The sequence below is a fragment of the Triticum aestivum genome, chromosome 7D (genome assembly GCF_018294505.1).
Source record: "Triticum aestivum cultivar Chinese Spring chromosome 7D, IWGSC CS RefSeq v2.1, whole genome shotgun sequence".
Taxonomy (NCBI): Eukaryota; Viridiplantae; Streptophyta; class Magnoliopsida; order Poales; family Poaceae; genus Triticum; species Triticum aestivum.
Window position 1 is genome coordinate 78,889,390 of NC_057814.1, and position 18,065 is coordinate 78,907,454.

The 18,065-nt window shown below is 45.8% G+C and overlaps 1 long non-coding RNA gene across 2 annotated transcripts; it reads left to right on the forward strand.

The window, feature by feature from the left end:
• The first annotated feature begins 286 nt into the window (after window positions 1-286).
• Window positions 287-8,339, forward strand: LOC123169879 (uncharacterized). 2 transcript variants are annotated; one of them, XR_006484972.1, is made up of 3 exons: window positions 287-384; window positions 453-553; window positions 7,932-8,339. It is a non-coding gene; the product is annotated as an uncharacterized lncRNA (long non-coding RNA). The 2 variants fall into 2 exon arrangements; XR_006484971.1 differs by having other exon boundaries at window positions 453-525.
• The last annotated feature ends 9,726 nt before the right edge of the window (window positions 8,340-18,065 follow it).

An 18,065-nucleotide genomic window follows, 5' to 3' on the forward strand; every position in this document is an offset into this window, starting at 1 on the left:
CCAAGCATAGTTTCCACCAATACTATCGTTATCACTTGCTGTTTGTCGAACCAAATGTCTGGATCCAAAAGAACCAGCTTGCCTGGTCGACCTCTCCGTGGTCCAGCGAGCAAGTTTGGCCAATGTCAACATCTGCAAGTAGAAGATGAGGAGATTTCCCTTGTCCTAGAGCGAGGCAATCCAAACATTTTCCAGTATGATTATGACACCACGAGGTTATAAATTCCACATATTTTCGGCCTTAAAAGCATGTCAACATCGTTGACTTGGAATGCTAGACCTCTTGGTCTTAGCCATGGTTTCCTCTCCTATTTGGTTGCAGTACGCTGTTGGGACTTTGGGATGGCTAGAACATTCAATTGGCTGTGATGATCTCTTACTAAGGTAAGCAAGCTCGTGTTTTCATTATATTGTCTCTCAGTCTAAGTAATACTCCTTCTCTACTTGATCAGGTCTTGTCTCCAGTTGTAGCTTTGCACGTGCAACAGCCAACAGATACTCTCCTTCCAGGCCAATTTCTGATTGGTAGCTAGACCCTAACTCTCAAAATATGGTACTTTCATGTTGGGTTTCAAATGCCCATTTCCTCCATGTGGTTTAGATTCCACGTTTGGCATATGGTCATTAAATCGTCACCTTATAGCCCTCTTTAATCTTGGCGTCCGTTGAGGATCATGTCGTCTTTAACCCTTGGTATTGGCGTATTACTAGGGTACTCTGGCAGTTCTACCTAGCATGTGTACTGTAATTCGGTAGTAGGGTACTCTGGCTCTGCGTTGTGGTCTTGGTGATCTGCTCCAGCCTCCAGAGAGTAGTACGATGACGATTGAAACTGTTGTTCTACTGATGGCAGTTGTGTTAGCAGTCATCCTTATTGGTCTGGTTCTTTTGCGGGTAATGGGAAAACAGAAGTTTTGTACGGCGGATACACCAGTGAATTCCAATAGCGGCCTCACGATCTTCTCGGATACTCAGATAAAGAGAGCAACTAGAAATTTCTCGGAGAAACTTGGAGAAGGAGGCTTCGGCTGTGTTTTCAAGGGGACATTGCAAGGTTCCTCGGTGGTGGCCGTCAAAAAGCTTAAAGACATCAGACAAGGGGAGAAGCAATTCCGAGCAGAAGTGCAAACAACTGGAATCATCCAGCACATCAATCTTGTTCGTTTATATGGTTTTTGTGGCGAGGGAAGTAAGAGGTTGCTGATATACGAGTACATGGAGAACGGATCTTTGAGTTCCCATCTGTTTTCAAGGACTTCTGTAAAGCTAATCTGGGAGCTCCGGTACCGTATAGCACTTGGGACTGCAAGAGGCTTGCCTTATCTGCACGAGGAATGCAAGGACTGCATTATACACTGCGACATGAAGCCGGACAATGTGCTCCTTGATGCACATTTCTGTCCTAAGATTGCAGACTTCGGTATGGCGAAGCTTCTTGGTCGAGATTCCAGCAAGGCCCTGACAACAATGCGGGGAACCATCGGATACCTTGCACCGGAGTGGATCTCGGGGCTTCCCATCACACCCAAATCTGATGTTTACAGCTACGGAATGACGCTTCTTGAGATTATATCAGGGCGAAGGTGTCACGCCCTAGGGGCGGCTGGGTTCACCGACGGCGAGGAGAAGCGGATCGGGGTCGGTGCTGGAGAAGGAGGACGAGGTCGGCAGGTAGGAGACGACAGCAAAGAGGATAAGAGAGAAAAAGGGGGTTCGAATTCTTTCATTTCAAATCGATGACTTGCTACAGTAGCTCGCCCGCTTATATAAGCTGGGTCGTTCACATTACAAGGTTTGGCCCACGGCCCACTCGCACACACCACACCTACGGCCCAACACCTATTTGAATCACCCGCCCACTGATGTCGTCTTCTTCTGAACATCAGTACGTCTCTTCTGTTGCTTGGCGGCTCCTGTCAGGGTGCTAGTGCTGACACTACCCTCCCCTGGAGAGCCAGCTTGTCCCCAAGCTGGTGCGGCTGGGTAGCGCGCGCGGAGAACTTGGTAGTCCTCCCAGGTCGCATCTGCTGCTGTACACTTTGTCCATTTGATCAGCACTTACAGGATGTGTTTGGTTAGAGGGACATGTTAGGGTGGTTATGGGTATCCCTATCCAGCTGGATATGGGTAGTCATTTTTTCTGTTTGGTTGGGTGGATAAGATTAGCCTAAGTTTTGTTTGGTTCGAAGGATGAATAATGGATAGGAAGGAGATGTAGTAGTCCCCGACTTCCCTGTCGCCTTTGACCTGAGCTGCTGCGGCCGGCGCTGCGCAGCTAGCAGCTAGCAAGGCCAGTGCTGCACGCGTAGCAGGCAGCTAGCATGGCCGGCGATGCACGCGCAGCTCCCGCGCACGGGGCGCAGAGCACACGCACCTGCCGGAGAGAAGCAGGGCTGGTGCAGCACGCGCAGCACCCGCGCACGGAGCGCACAATACGCGCACTGGCCGGATTGAAGCAGGGCGGATCCGCCATCTGCAGGGCTACGACGGCCGCGCGGCACCCAGCTGTTTTCCGCCGCCGCCATGACCTCTGCTCACGGAGAGAAGCAGGGCCGGCAAGATAAGGTGCGCACTCACCGTCTTCGTCGAGCTTCGATCTCCCGCCGCCGATGCACACCCACCGTCGTTGCCGGGCTTCGATTTGCTGCCACGGGAGAGAAGAGAGATGGAAAGGGGAAAATAGATAAGGTTGTGTTCACGCGACGCGGTCGGGATGCCCATATCCGCCAGATTTTCGCGGACACGCGGAGCCTGATTTTGGACGAATATTCCGAGCATCCGGCCATCCCTATCCATACTCGCCCATGAACCAAACGACTGCTATCCATATAAAAACGGCTATCCCTGTCCCATAGAGGGATATCCCGACATCCAAACGCATCCACAGGTGAGTAGCGTTGCCCTTTTTGACCAAACGATGCTCGAGGATCTCTTCTGGCTGAATTTCTGGATCAGACAAGTCCAAAGGTGCCGGTAGGGTAGAGAAAACTGGAGATTGGTCGGGTATGTTTTCCTTCAGTTGTGAAACATGGAACACTGGATGTACCAGGCTGCCCCGTGGTAACTCCAATCTGTATGCAGCTTGTCCTACTTTGGTCAGTATCTTGAAAGGGCCAAAGTACTTCATAGCCAACTTGTGACAAGGACGATTGACCACTGAGGATTGTACATATGGTTGCAGCCTCAAGTAAACCATCTCGCCCTCTGAAAATTGCCTGTCAGTTCTCTTTTTGTCAGCAAAGTGCTTGTATCTGCTCTGGGCTCTGGCTAACTGTTCCTTCATAACTGTAGTGTGTTCTGTATGTGCAGGCATCCAACCCTGCACTTCAGCATTGAGAGACCTGGTCTGGCTATATAGCTGTCCCACATGTGGATCAAATCCATAGAGAGCTTTGTAGGGAGTGCAGCCCAAAGCAGAATGGTAAGTAGTGTTATACCAAAATTCTGCCTGAGGTAACCATGAGGCCCACTTGGTTGGTGCATCATGAACAACACATCTGAGATACATCTCAAGACACTGGTTGACCCTTTCTGTTTGACCATCCGTTTGGGGGTGATATGTTGTGCTCATTTGCAATTCAGTGCCCCAAATCCTGAACAGTTCCTTCCAAAATGCACTGGTGAAAATCTTATCTCGATCAGACACAATAAACAGAGGAATGCCATGTAATCTGACCACTGTGTTGAGGAATATTTTTGCTACTGAAGCTGTAGTGAAAGGGTGCTTCAGAGGTAAGAAATGACTGACTTTAGTAAAACGGTCCACCACCACCAAGATTGCATTAAACCCCTCAGATTTAGGCAATCCTTCGATAAAGTCCATGCTAATGGCCTGCCAAGGACCATCAGGAATGGGCAAGGGCTGTAACAACCCAGGCACTCTGCACAATTCATGTTTTGCTTGCTGGCAGATGTTGCACTGTTTGAGAAAATTCTCCACATCTCTTTTGAGACCAGGTCAACTAAACAGTTGCTTTACTTTGTGGTAAGTAGATAACATACCAGAGTGACCACCAATTGGAGAGGAGTGGAAAGCTTGTATGAGTTTGGTTTGCAACCCAGTATTAGCTCCCACCCATAATTTTCCTTCCTGTTTGATCAAACCTTCCAGTAGCTGAAAACCAGGACAAGCTTCAGGATCAACTGCCATTTTTGTGATCATTTCCTGGGCAACAGGATCTACAGTATATGAGTTCAATATCTCTTGTACCCACACAGGTTTACTGGTGGATACAGCTTGTGTTGCAAACAAATGGGCCACTCTGGATAGTGCATCAGCAGCTGTATTCTCCACACCTCTTTTATACTGAATTGAGAAATCCAACCCTACTAACTTGGTCATAGTTTTCCTCTGCAGATCAGATGTAAGATTCTGATCCCCTAGGTGGCACAAGCTTTGGTGATCTGTTTTAATCACAAATGGGGCTCTGGACAAGTAGGATCTCCACCTATCAATGGCCATCATGATAGCTAAGAATTCTTTCTCATAAATAGAAACTTTCTGGCTGTTCACTCCCAGTGCTTTGCTGTAGTAAGCTATGGGATGACCTTCCTGAGTGAGCACTGCTCCCACTCCAGTATTGCAAGCATCTATTTCAATAGTGAATGTCTTGTTGAAGTCAGGTAATGCTAGCACAGGTGTGGAGGCCATGGCTTTCTTGAGCAGTTGAAATGCTGTATCAGCTGCAGTAGACCACTGAAATGTTTGCTTCTTTAGCAGCAGTGTGAGAGGTTTTGCTAAGAGACCATAGTTCTGCACAAATTTTCTGTAGTATCCAGTGAGACCCAGAAAACCTCTTAACTCAGTGACATTTGTGGGAGTTGGCCAATCCAGCATAACAACAGTTTTTGCAGGGTCAGTGCTTACTCCCTTATCAGAGATAATATGCCCTAGGTATTCCATGGACTGCTGAGCAAAAGAGCATTTACTCTCCTTGACAAACAACTGATGCTCTTTCAATATGTCAAACACTGACTGCAGGTGAGTGATGTGCTCTTCTAAAGTTCCACTGAAAACCAAGATATCATCCATGAAAATCAGTACAAACTTTCTGTTGGGGCCCTTGAAAATAAAGTTCATGAAGCACTGAAAGGTGGCTGGGGCAGTTGACAATCCAAATGGCACAACTCTGAACTGATACTGTCCATTATGTGTTTTGAAAGCTGTTTTGAACTCATCTGCTTCAGCCATTCGAATTTGGTGATATCCTGATTTGAGATCCAGTTTGGAAAACCACTTGGCTCCCCCTAATTCATCCAGCAACTCATCAATGACAGGGAGTGGAAATTTGTTCTTGACAGTGTTTGCATCCAGTCTTTTGTAATCCACACAAAATCTCCAAGTGCCATCTTTCTTTTTAACCAACAACACAGGAGCTGCAAAAGGACTTAAACTAGTTGCTATGAGTCCTGCTTGCAACATTTCAGCCACTTGCCTCTCAATTTCATCCTTCTGTTGAGGTGAGTACCTGTAAGGTCTACAATTTACAGGAACTGCACGAGGCACCATGTGAATTTCATGGTCAAAGTCTCTATGGGGAGGGAGTACTTTAGGATCATGGAAGGCAGCTCTGTTTGCTTTCAGTACTTCTTGTACTTCTGGAGGTATTTCTGTTTGTGGACTAACCATAATGTGATTGAGCATAGCAGTTTCCCATATATCATTTCCTTTCTCCCACTTCCTCACATGATCAATAGAGACTTCTTTGATGGGCTCCTGTTTAGCTGGAGCACTCCTTGCAATTTAACTGTTTGCTGCTGGTACTGAAACTAGATCCATTTTTCTGCCCAGTGACACTACATAACTCCCCATTGCTCTAACCAGTCCATTCCAAGTATGATGTCATACCCTCCTAAAAGGAAAGGCCTGCATAGCACTAGAGAAACTATGCCCTTGTATCCACCAGGTGAGATTAGGCACAAATTTGTTGCACTCCACCACATTCCCATTTGCTACTTTCACTTGCATAGGTGTTTGTAGTTTTTGAGCAGGTACAGAAATCCTGTCAAGCAGAGCCTGATCAACAAAAGTGTGAGTGCTGCCAGAATCTAGTAAGATCAGCACCACCTGATTTCCTATCAGAGCTCTGAGTTGAATAGTTTTGGGATGAGAGGCCCCCGACAGGGTTGTTGCAGAGATGGTGGCACATTCCCCTTGGTAGTCATCCACTAATGCATCCAGAACTGCATCAGAAATGGGTTCATGTGGGTCAATCATCTCTGCTGCTTTCAGTTGAGCTGTAGGTGCACCTGGTTGCTTGCAAGTATGTCCAGGAACATATTTTTCACCACATCCATAGCAGAGACCATTTGCTCGCCTGTACTCTTTGAGTTATTTGGCCTTCCATAGCTCTCCAGGAACGAAACTCTGCTTTGCATCTGTCCTGGAAACTGTGTGTTTCTGATAAGTGGGCTTGAAGTTTTTCTGCTGTTCCAACAGTCCTTCCTGCACTGCAGCATACATGGCAGCTAACTGAACAGTTGCCGGAAGTTGCATCTCCACTGCTGAACGCAACTCCTCTTTCAAACCCATCACAAACCTAGTAACTAGGAAAGTACTGCTGATGGTGGGTTCATATAGCCTGATGTGGTAAACTAGCTGCTGAAATTGTTGTTTGTATTCCTCCACGGTGCCCTTCTGTTTAAGCAACATCAACTCCTTCATCCTTTCCCTGTGAATGTTAACATCGAATTCCTTAGAACAGCAACACAAAACTGTTCCCAAGTATGAAATGCACTCTGTTGCTTGAACGCCTGATACCAGTGTACAGCGTTATCAGTTAAGTACAGAGATGCAGACGTAACTCGGAAATTGTCTGGAATGTGGTACAATCGAAAAAATGCTTCACACTTGTCGAGCCAAATCCTGACATCAGTGTCATCAAACCGAGGAAAATCCATTTTGGGCATCCACTGCCTTCTGTTAGTCTGATCCTCGCCCCCATGCAGTGCAGTGAGATCTATCTGTGGCGGGTTATGTACCTGAGGCAAACACAGCGGCATGCGCGGAGGAGCAATCGGCATGGCGCCCAGTATGCCGTTGGAGACCTCAGGCGCGGTCGGGGACGAACTCTCTCCATAGGCTGGGGGCATCGGCTGCTTCCCCAGCTGCGCGGCGTGCGCCTACTCCTGCTGGACCCTCCCCAGAGCGTCACATGAGAGATTCACCTTCATCTGGACCTGGTCGATGCGGGCGGACTGTTCGGTGAGCTTGGCGTCGAGGGCCTCGAGCTGAGCGCTGATGCTGTCGACGATGGTGAACTTGCTCTGCGCCGCGCGCAGGTCGGCGAATTCCTGCAGCAGCCGCTCCTGCAGCGCCTCCATCTCGTCCGCGAGGAAGCGCGACTGCGGGTTCGGCTTGAATGTCGTCGTGGTCGCGGCGCGTTCCCGAATCAACCCACCTCAGGTCAGGATTTATGCAGATCAACCCGAGGGGATCCGCGACCGTCGCCTCAGATTTGCCGGGTACGATTCAAGAAAAAAATTGAGCGCGAGCGGAGCGGCGGCTCTGATAACAGATTGTCACGCCCTAGGGGCGGCTGGGTTCACCGACGGCGAGGAGAAGCGGATCGGGGTCGGTGCTGGAGAAGGAGGACGAGGTCAGCAGGTAGGAGACGACAGCAGAGAGGATAAGAGAGAAAGAGGGGGTTCGAATTCTTTCATTTCAAATCGATGACTTGCTACAGTAGCTCGCCCGCTTATATAAGCTGGGTCGTTCACATTACAAGGTTTGGCCCACGGCCCACTCGCACACGCCACACCTACGGCCCAACACCTATTTGAATCACCCGCCCACTGATGCTGTCTTCTTCTGAACATCAGTACGTCTCTTCTGTTGCTTGGCGGCTCCTGTCAGGGCGCTAGTGCTGACAGAAGGAATGCAGAGAAAATTAAGGAAGGGAGGTTCACTTACTTTCCCATCTTTGCTGCAGTCAAGGTGGCCGAAGGAGATGTCATGTGCCTGCTGGATAGTTGGCTGGATGGCTATGCCGATGTCGAGCAGCTGAGCAGAGCTTGCAAGATCGCATGCTGGTGCATCCAAGATGATGAGGATCACAGGCCAATGATGGGGCAAGTCGTTCGCATGCTAGAGGGTGTCATGGATGTTGAAGTACCCCCTGTTCCGAGGTCATTGCAGAATTTTGTAGGCATGGAGGATTGATTACACTCGCTAGACCGAGCTTATCATTCTTTTCTTTTTCTCCAGTAGTGCACCATGGTGCTATTCGCTTATCAGTGTATCCACTTGTATAAATACATGTACAAGAGCACAGCGTGCAGCGTGCTTAGCCACAACTCAACATGCTTCCCCTTCAAGAATTGTGTGTTCTGTTTTGTTCTGCATTTTGGTGAGCTTATGTCTTGTTGTAGCCCTAAAGAATAAGAAGAGAATGCACAATAAAGGAAAAAAAATAACAAGTTTCTGCTTCTTCTTTTTTGAGAATTAAACGAGTTTCTGCTTTAACTGGCCAAAGAGAAAATAAGATTTTGGGAGCCAGACCCTCTGACTTGCACAAGGCAAGTTAGAGAGCTACAGTATCATCGGTTGTCAAAAAAAAACTACAGTATCATCTATGTGTAAAATGGGGAAGGAAAGTCAGAGAACGTGTACTGTTAAAAAATTACTGTTGTTTGCATTTTATTATAGGTAATCACTGTTCTTAAATCATTGTGTTAGGCTGCAAATTACAGAAATCTAGTGAAGGGAAGTCAGGGTACTGTAGATTACCTGACTTCCCTTCCCATGTTAGAGGATCCGGATCCGCCAAAGAGATGAAGTGAATCTAATAGCACGCAATACAATTTACCCGGTCGTCAATTTAGTAAACTTGTGATTTACTATTTGGGCCCAACATTCTCGTTTCCACAAATTTACTTAGGTTTATGTCTTTCAGAGGTACGCTCACGGGCACGTTTATAACTCGCCATCGCACTCTGTCAGACAAGAGAAGCTCTCGTCTCTGTCTGTCCTGCTCGTGGGTCGACCCAAGACGTGCGGTTTTGGAACTTCCATGGACTATTTCGGCTAACCTTCCGTCGGTTTTAGGAAATCTCCTGCTGGCTTTTATTTTTCTTTTCTTTGTCAGCATTTTTCTATATTGGTTTTGTTGGTGTTCTTTTGGTTTGTTCTTTTCGGACCTTTATTTCCCTATTAGTATTTTTCCTTTCTCCTTTTTATTTTGCTCCTATTTTTTCAAATACGGATTGAATATTTTTCATATATACACTGAATATTTTCCAAATACATGTCGAACACTTATCAGAATACTTGTTGAATATTTTTCAAATGCAGATTGAACACTTTTTAAACACATGGTGAATTGTTTTGAACACAAATTGTTTTTTTAACTTGCATGAACTTTTTTGAAATGTACAGACATTTTTTAAGTGTTACAAACATTTTTCTAAATGTCATGATTTTTTTAATGGAATGAAATATATTATTAAATTATGTGAAACAACTTTTTATATTGTATGAACTTTTTTGAAATGGAAAAGGTATATTTTTTTTAAACGCGTGAACATTTCAAAATGTTATGAATACCGTTTAAGTCATATGAGCATTTTTCAAAAATTATGCGAACAAGTTTTTACATTACATGAAAAATTTAATAGGTGGTGACCTTTTAAAAAATATAAGTTATAATTTGAAATGTATATATTTTATTTTATTCGAAATATAAACAAAGGTAAAAAATGAGAAATGAAAATAAATGAAAAATAAAATAGTATGTTGTTTTGAGAGAATCTCTTGAAGCCTTTATTAAATTTTCACAATGTTTACATGGACGGATCGAAGATCTCTCGGATGATGGCCAGCACCACCTAGAGAGAGTGCATACTTCCCTAAATTCTGAGCTCGTAAACTCAAGAACAATTTTACAGAAATTAAAAGCCGAAGAATGGTCTATAATCTCATGGATTATTGCTATGTAACTCGCGAGTTCCTCTGCTTGATGTCGTCGACAACCACCTTACAATTTGAGGCCACGTGAATCCGCTGAATATAAAGATCATCCAATAGGGCCATTGCTTCTTCGATAGCAAGCGTTTCAAGTGTAGTTTGGATCTGATATGTACCTGAAAACAATGGTCGAAGCGCCCAAGAAAGGCTCCATCATGGTCTCCGCAAATCACTCCCACCGCCCCAAACCTGCCATTGCTTGACACGATTGCATCCAGATTAATTTTTGCACAACCCACGTCGGGGGGTAGCTAGTGAGAATACCTGCAGGAACCGGTGTTCTTGAAGGTCGACTGCTAAGGACATGGAGCTCGGCCAGGCAAGCCGTGATGAAGCCATGGACTGAGTGCGAACTCTGAAATATGTCCTCATGAATAGCCTTCCTTCTTGGTCCCCAAATTGCCCACAGGGACACCACCATACGGACAAAGTCCTCACTCTGCAATATTTCGTGTAGGGCAAAGATCCAAATCTTTGCATTTCCATCCTGGTTAGCACATATTTGCTCGACTAGGTGTTCTAGCGCGGGTAGGTTTCTGTCGTCGCCATATTCTAGTGATTGAGTAGTTCTCTAGTGGGTATAGATTATCTTGCAAGGCGCCAGACAGAAACTCGAAGCTTAGAGGGTACTTGGATATGCCATATAGAATTCCATAGTTTGCTCTCCGCACCAATGTTCGATGTACCTCCACTCTCATGAAGCCAATCCTCTCTACTCAACTTAGTTCTCATGATCATGCACTAAGCTGATCGCATAGTGAAGTTGCCGTGGCTCTCATGTCATGCCCAGAACTCCTCTATTCTCCTCGTACACAATAGTATCCTTAAGATTTCTGCTGCATCAAACGGTGTGAAAAGTGGTCGAACTAGCACCTCATTCCATGTAGCTGTGGTAGCACCGATGAGATGCGCTACTTTGCCTAGTGGGTTCGGCACTTGGGACATAATCAGTCATTTGAAATTGTCTCTGGGTATCCAGTTGTGCATCCATATGTCGGTAGTCTCCCCATCCCCCACTCTTCAAACTAGTCCCCGAGCCAATATGTCACGGCCTTCAAGCACCGCACGCAATATTTGAGAAGGGTGCGACCCTAGTTCAGCCTCCAATAATGAACATCCCAGGAAATATGCTGCCTTGAGGATTCTAGCACTTAGGGATGTAGGCTCGGTCATTGTTCGCCATGATTGTCTAGACATAAGTGCCAAGTTAAAGATTTTCCAAATCACGAAATCCCAAACCTCCCATATGTTTTGGTCTAATCATGATATCCCAAGCCACCCAACTCGTTTTGTTTCTACCTTGCTTGCTACCCCACCAAAATTGCCTAATAATTGTGTGGCATTCTCACAAAGACCTCTTGGTAGTCTGAAACAAATCATGGAATAAACTGGGATGGCATGCGCCACTGATTTGATCAACACCGCTTTCCCAGATGCCGACAATAACTTCTCCATCCATCATCTTATCTTTTCCCACACTCGGTCTCTCAATAAACGCCCCATTCTTCGAGTGGCCCAAATATGTGGGCATCCCCAAATAACGGCCGCTCAAAGATTCACTATGGACCTGCAAAGAATTCTTGACAACATCACTAACCATACCCGAACAACCCTTGCTGAAAAATATAGAAGATTTATCATGGTTTATTCTCTGTCCTGATGCATTGAAATAAGTATCTGGCGTGTTTGACACTGCAACTGCCCACTCACCATTGGCCTTGAATAGCAACTGAAGGAAATATGCCCTAGAGGCAATAATAAAGTTATTATTTATTTCCTTATATCATGATAAATGTTTATTATTCATGCTAGAATTGTATTAACCGGAAACTTGATACATGTGTGAATACATAGACAAACAGAGTGTCACTAGTATGCCTCTACTTGACTAGCTCGTTGATCAAAGATGGTTATGTTTCCTAGCCATAGACATGAGTTGTCATTTGATTAACGGGATCACATCATTAGGAGAATGATGTGATTGACTTGACCCATTCCGTTAGCTTAGCACTCGATCGTTTAGTATGTTGCTATTGCTTTCTTCATGACTTATACATGTTCCTATGACTATGAGATTATGCAACTCCCGTTTACCGGAGAAACACTTTGTGTGCTACCAAACGTCACAACGTAACTGGGTGATTATAAAGGTGCTCTACAGGTGTCTCCAAAGGTACTTGTTGGGTTGGCGTATTTCGAGATTAGGATTTGTCACTCCGATTGTCGGAGAGGTATCTCTGGGCCCACTCGGTAATGCACATCACTATAAGCCTTGCAAGCATTATAACTAATGAGTTAGTTGCGGGATGATGTATTACGGAACGAGTAAAAAGACTTGCCGGTAACGAGATTGAACTAGGTATTGAGATACCGACGATCGAATCTCGGGCAAGTAACATACCGATGACAAAGGGAACAACGTATGTTGTTATGCGGTTTGACCGATAAAGATCTTCGTAGAATATGTGGGAGCCAATATGAGCATCCAGGTTCCGCTATTGGTTATTGACCGGAGAGGTGTCTCGGTCATGTCTACATAGTTCTCGAACCCGAAGGGTCCGCACGCTTAACGTTACGATGACAGTTATATTATGAGTTTATATGTTTTGATGTACCGAAGGAGTTCGGAGTCCCGGATGAGATCAGGGACTTGACGAGGAGTCTTGAAATGATCGAGACGTAAAGATCGATATATTGGACGACTATATTCGGACATCGGAAAGGTTCCAAGTGATTCGGGTATTTTTCGGAGTACCGGAGAGTTACGGGAATTCGTATTGGGCCTTAATGGGCCATACGGGAAAGGAGAGAAAGGCCCCAAAGGGTGGCCGCACCCCTCCCCATGGACTAGTCCGAATTGGACTAGGGAGGGGGGGCGCCCCCTTCCTTCTTTCTCCTTCTCCCTTCCCTTTTCCTACTCCAACAAGGAAAGGAGGAGTCCTACTCCCGGTGGGAGTAGGACTCCCCCCTTGGCGCGCCCTCCTCCTAGGTCGGCCGCCTCCCCCCTTGCTCCTTTATATACGGGGGCAGGGGGGCACCCCATAGACACACAATTGATCAACGATCTTTTAGCCGTGTGCGGTGCCCCCCTCCATCATATTACACCTCGATAATATCGTAGCGGTGCTTAGGTGAAGCCCTGCGTCGGTAGAACATCATCATCGTCACCACGCCGTCGTGCTGACAAAACTCTCCCTCAACACTCGGCTGGATCGGAGTTCGAGGGATGTCATCGAGCTGAACGTGTGCTGAACTCGGAGGTGCCGTGCGTTCGGTACCTGATCGGTCGGATCGTGAAGACGTACGACTACATCAACCGCGTTGTGTTAACGCTTCCGCTTTCGGTCTATGAGGGTACGTGGACAACACTCTCCCCTCTCGTTGCTATGCATCACCATGATCTTGCGTGTGCGTAGGAATTTTTTTGAAATTACTACGTTCTCCAACAGTGGCATCCGAGCCTGGTTTTATGCGTTGATGTTATGCACGAGTTGAACACAAGTGAGTTGTGGGCGATATAAGTCATACTGCTTACCAGCATGTCATACTTTGGTTCAGCGGTATTGTGAGATGAAGCGGCCTGGACCGACATTACGCGTACGCTTACGCGAGACTGGTTTCACCGTTGCGAGCACTCGTTGCTTAAAGGTGACTGGCGGATGTCTGTCTCTCTCACTTTAGTTGAACTGAGTGTGGCTACGCCCGGTCCTTGCGAAGGTTAAAACAACACCAACTTGACAAACTATCGTTGTGGTTTTGATGCGTAGGTAAGAACGGTTCTTGCTAAGCCCGTAGCAGCCACGTAAAACTTGCAACAACAAAGTAGAGGACGTCTAACTTGTTTTTGCAGGGTATGTTGTGATGTGATATGGTCAAGACATGATGCTATATTTTATTGTATGAGATGATCATGTTTTGTAACCGAGTTATTGGCAACTGGCAGGAGCCATATGGTTGTCGCTTTATTGTATGAAATGCAATCGCCATGTAATTGTTTTACTTTATCACTAAGCGGTAGCGATAGTCGTAAAAGCAATAGTTGGCGAGACGACAACGATGCTATGATGGAGATCAAGGTGTCGCGCCGGTGACGATGGTGATCATGACGGTGCTTCGAAGATGGAGATCACAAGCACAAGATGATGATGGCCATATCATATCACTTATATTGATTGCATGTGATGTTTATCTTTTATGCATCTTATCTTGCTTTGATTGACGGTAGCATTATAAGATGATCTCTCACTAAAATTTCAAGATAAAAGTGTTCTCCCTGAGTATGCACCGTTGCGAAAGTTCTTCGTGCTGAGACACCACGTGATGATCGGGTGTGATAGGCTCTACGTTCAAATACAACGGGTGCAAAACAGTTGCACACGCGGAATACTCAGGTTAAACTTGACGAGCCTAGCATATGCAGATATGGCCTCGGAACACGGAGACCGAAAGGTCGAGCGTGAATCATATAGTAGATATGATCAACATAGTGATGTTCACCATTAAAACTACTCCATCTCACGTGATGATCGGACATGGTTTAGTTGATATGGATCACGTGATCACTTAGAGGATTAGAGGGATGTCTATCTAAGTGGGAGTTCTTAAGTAATATGATTAATTGAACTTGAATTTATCATGAACTTAGTCCTGATAGTATTTTGCAAATTATGTTGTAGATCAATAGCTCGCGTTGTTGCTTCCCTGTGTTTATTTTTTATATGTTCCTAGAGAAAAATTATGTTGCAAGATGTTAGTAGCAAAGATGCGGATTGGATCCGTGATCTGAGGATTATCCTCATTGCTGCACAGAAGAATTATGTCCTTGATGCACTGCTAGGTGACAGACCTATTACAGGAGCAGATGCAGACGTTATGAACGTTTGGCTAGCTCAATATGATGACTACTTGATAGTTTAGTGCACCATGCTTAACGGCTTAGAATCGGGACTTCAAAAACGTTTTGAACGTCATGGACCATATGAGATGTTCCAGGAGTTGAAGTTAATATTTCAAGAAAATACCCGAGTTGAGAGATATGAAGTCTCCAACAAGTTCTATAGCTGAAAAATGGAGGAGAATAGCTCAAGCAGTGAGCATGTGCTCAGATTGTCTGGGTACTACAATCGCTTGAATCAAGTGGGAGTTAATCTTCCAGATAAAATAGTGATTGACAGAATTCTCTAGTCACCATCACCAAGTTAGTAGAACTTCGTGATGAACTATAGTATGCAAGGGATGACGAAAGTAATTCCCGAGCTCTTCGTGATGCTGAAATCGACGAAGGTAGAAATCAAGAAAAACATCAAGTGTTGGTGGTTGACAAGACCACTAGTTTCAAGAAAAGGGCAAAGGGAAGAACGGCAAGCAAGTTGCTGCTCAAGTGAAGAAGGCTAAGTCTGGTCCTAAGCCTGAGACTAAGTGCTTCTACTACAAAGGGACTGGTCACTGGAAGCGGAACTATCCCAACTATTTGGTGGATAAGAAGGATGGCAAAGTGAACAAAGGTATATTGGATATACATGTTATTGATGTGTACTTTACTAGTGTTTATAGCAACCCCTTGGTATTTGATACTGGTTCAGTTGCTAAGAGTAGTAACTCGAAACGGGAGTTGCAGAATAAATAGAGACTAGTAAAAGGCGAGGTGACGATGTGTGTTGGAAGTAGTTCCAAGATTGATACGATCATCATCGCACACTCCCAATACTTTCGGGATTAGTGTTGAAACTAAATAAGTGTTATTTGGTGTTTGCGTTGAGCATGAATATGATTTGATCATGTTTGTTGCAATACGTTATTCATTTAAATTAAAGAATAATTGTTGTTCTGTTTACATGAATAAAACCTTCTATGGTCATACACCCAATAAAATGGTTTGTTGGATCTCGATCATAGTGATACACATATTCATAATAATGAAGCCAAAAGATGCAAAGTTAATAATGATAGTGCAACTTATTTGTGGCACTACCGTTTAGGTCATATTGGTGTAAAGCGCATGAAGAAACTCCATACTGATGGGATTTTGGAATCACTTGATTATGAATCACTTGATGCTTGCGAACCGTGCCTCATGGGCAAGATGACTAAAACGCCGTTCTCCGGAACTATGGAGAGAGCAACAGATTTGTTGGAAATCATACATACAGATGTATGTGGTCCGATGAATATTGAGGCTCGTAGCAGGTATCATTATTTTCTGACCTTCACAGATGATTTGAGCAGATATGGGTATATCTACTTAATGAAACAGAAGTCTGAAACATTTGAAAAGTTCATGTAATTTCAGAGTGAAGCGGAAAATCATCGTAACAAGAAAATAAAGTTTCTACGATCTGATCGTGGAGAAGAGTATTTGAGTTACGAGTTTGGCCTTCAGTTAAAACAATGTGAAATAGTTTCACTACTCACTGTTGGGAATCGTAGCATAATTTTAAAATTTTCCTACGCTCACCAAGATGCATCTATGGAGTTTACTAGCAACGAGGGGAAAGGAGTGCATCTACATACCCTTGTAGATCGCGAGCGGAAGCGTTCCAATGAACGTGGATGACGGAGTCGTACTCGCCGTGATCCAAATCACCGATGACCAAGTGCCGAACGGACGGCACCTCCGCGTTCAACACACGTATGGTGCAGCGACGTCTCCTCCTTCTTGATCCAGCAAGGGGGAAGGAGAGGTTGATGGAGATCCAGCAGCACGACGGCGTGGTGGTGGATGCAGCGGGATGTCGGCAGGGCTTCGCCGAGCTTATACGAGAGAGAGAGGTGTTGCAGGGGAGGAGGGAAGCGCCCAAGGCTGTGATGTCCTGCCCTCCCTCCCCCCCTTTATATAGGCCCCCTTGGGAGGGGGGGCGCCGGCCAAACCCATCTAGGGTGGGGGGCGGCGGCCAAGGGGGTGCCTTGCCCCCAAAGGCAAGTGGGAAGCCCCCCACCCTAGGGTTCCCAACCCTCGGCGCATGGGGAAAAGGCCCATGGGGGGCGCCCAGCTCACTAGGGGCTGGTTCCCTTCCCACTTCAGCCCATGGGGCCCTCCGGGATAGGTGGCCCCACCCGGTGGACCCCCGGGACCCTTCCGGTGGTCCCGGTACAATACCGGTAACCCCCGAAACTTTCCCGGTGGCCGAAACTTGACTTCCTATATATAATTCTTCACCTCCGGACCATTCTGGAACCTCTCGTGACGTCCGGGATCTCATCCGGGACTCCGAACAACTTTCGGGTTTCCGCATACACATATCTCTACAACCCTAGCGTCACCGAACCTTAAGTGTGTAGACCCTACGGGTTCGGGAGACATGCAGACATGACCGAGACGCCTCTCCGGTCAATAACCAACAGCGGGATCTGGATAGCCATGTTGGCTCCCACATGTTCCACGATGATCTCATCGGATGAACCACGGTGTCGAGGATTCAATCAATCCCGTATGCAATTCCCTTTGTCAACCGGTATGTTACTTGCCCGAGATTCGATCGTCGGTATCCCAATACCTTGTTCAATCTCGTTACCGGCAAGTCTCTTTACTCGTACCGCAATGCATGATCCCGTGACCAACGCCTTAGTCACATTGAGCTCATTATGATGATGCATTACCGAGTGGGCCCAGAGATACCTCTCCGTCACACGGAGTGACAAATCCCAGTCTCGATCCGTGCCAACCCAACAGACACTTTCGGAGATACCCGTAGTGCACCTTTATAGTCACCCAGTTACGTTGTGACGTTTGGCACACCCAAAGCACTCCTACGGTATCCGGAAGTTGCACGATCTCATGGTCTAAGGAAAAAATACTTGACATTGGAAAAGCTCTAGCAAACAAAACTTCACGATCTTTTATGCTATGCTTAGGATTGGGTCCTGTCCATCACATCATTCTCCTAATGATGTGATCCCATTATCAATGACATCCAATGTCCATAGTCAGGAAACCATGACTATCTGTTGATCAACGAGCTAGTCAACTAGAGGCTTACTAGGGACACGTTGTGGTCTATGTATTCACACATGTATTACGATTTCCGGATAATACAATTATAGCATGAACAATAGACAATTATCATGAACAAAGAAATATAATAATAACCATTTATTATTGCCT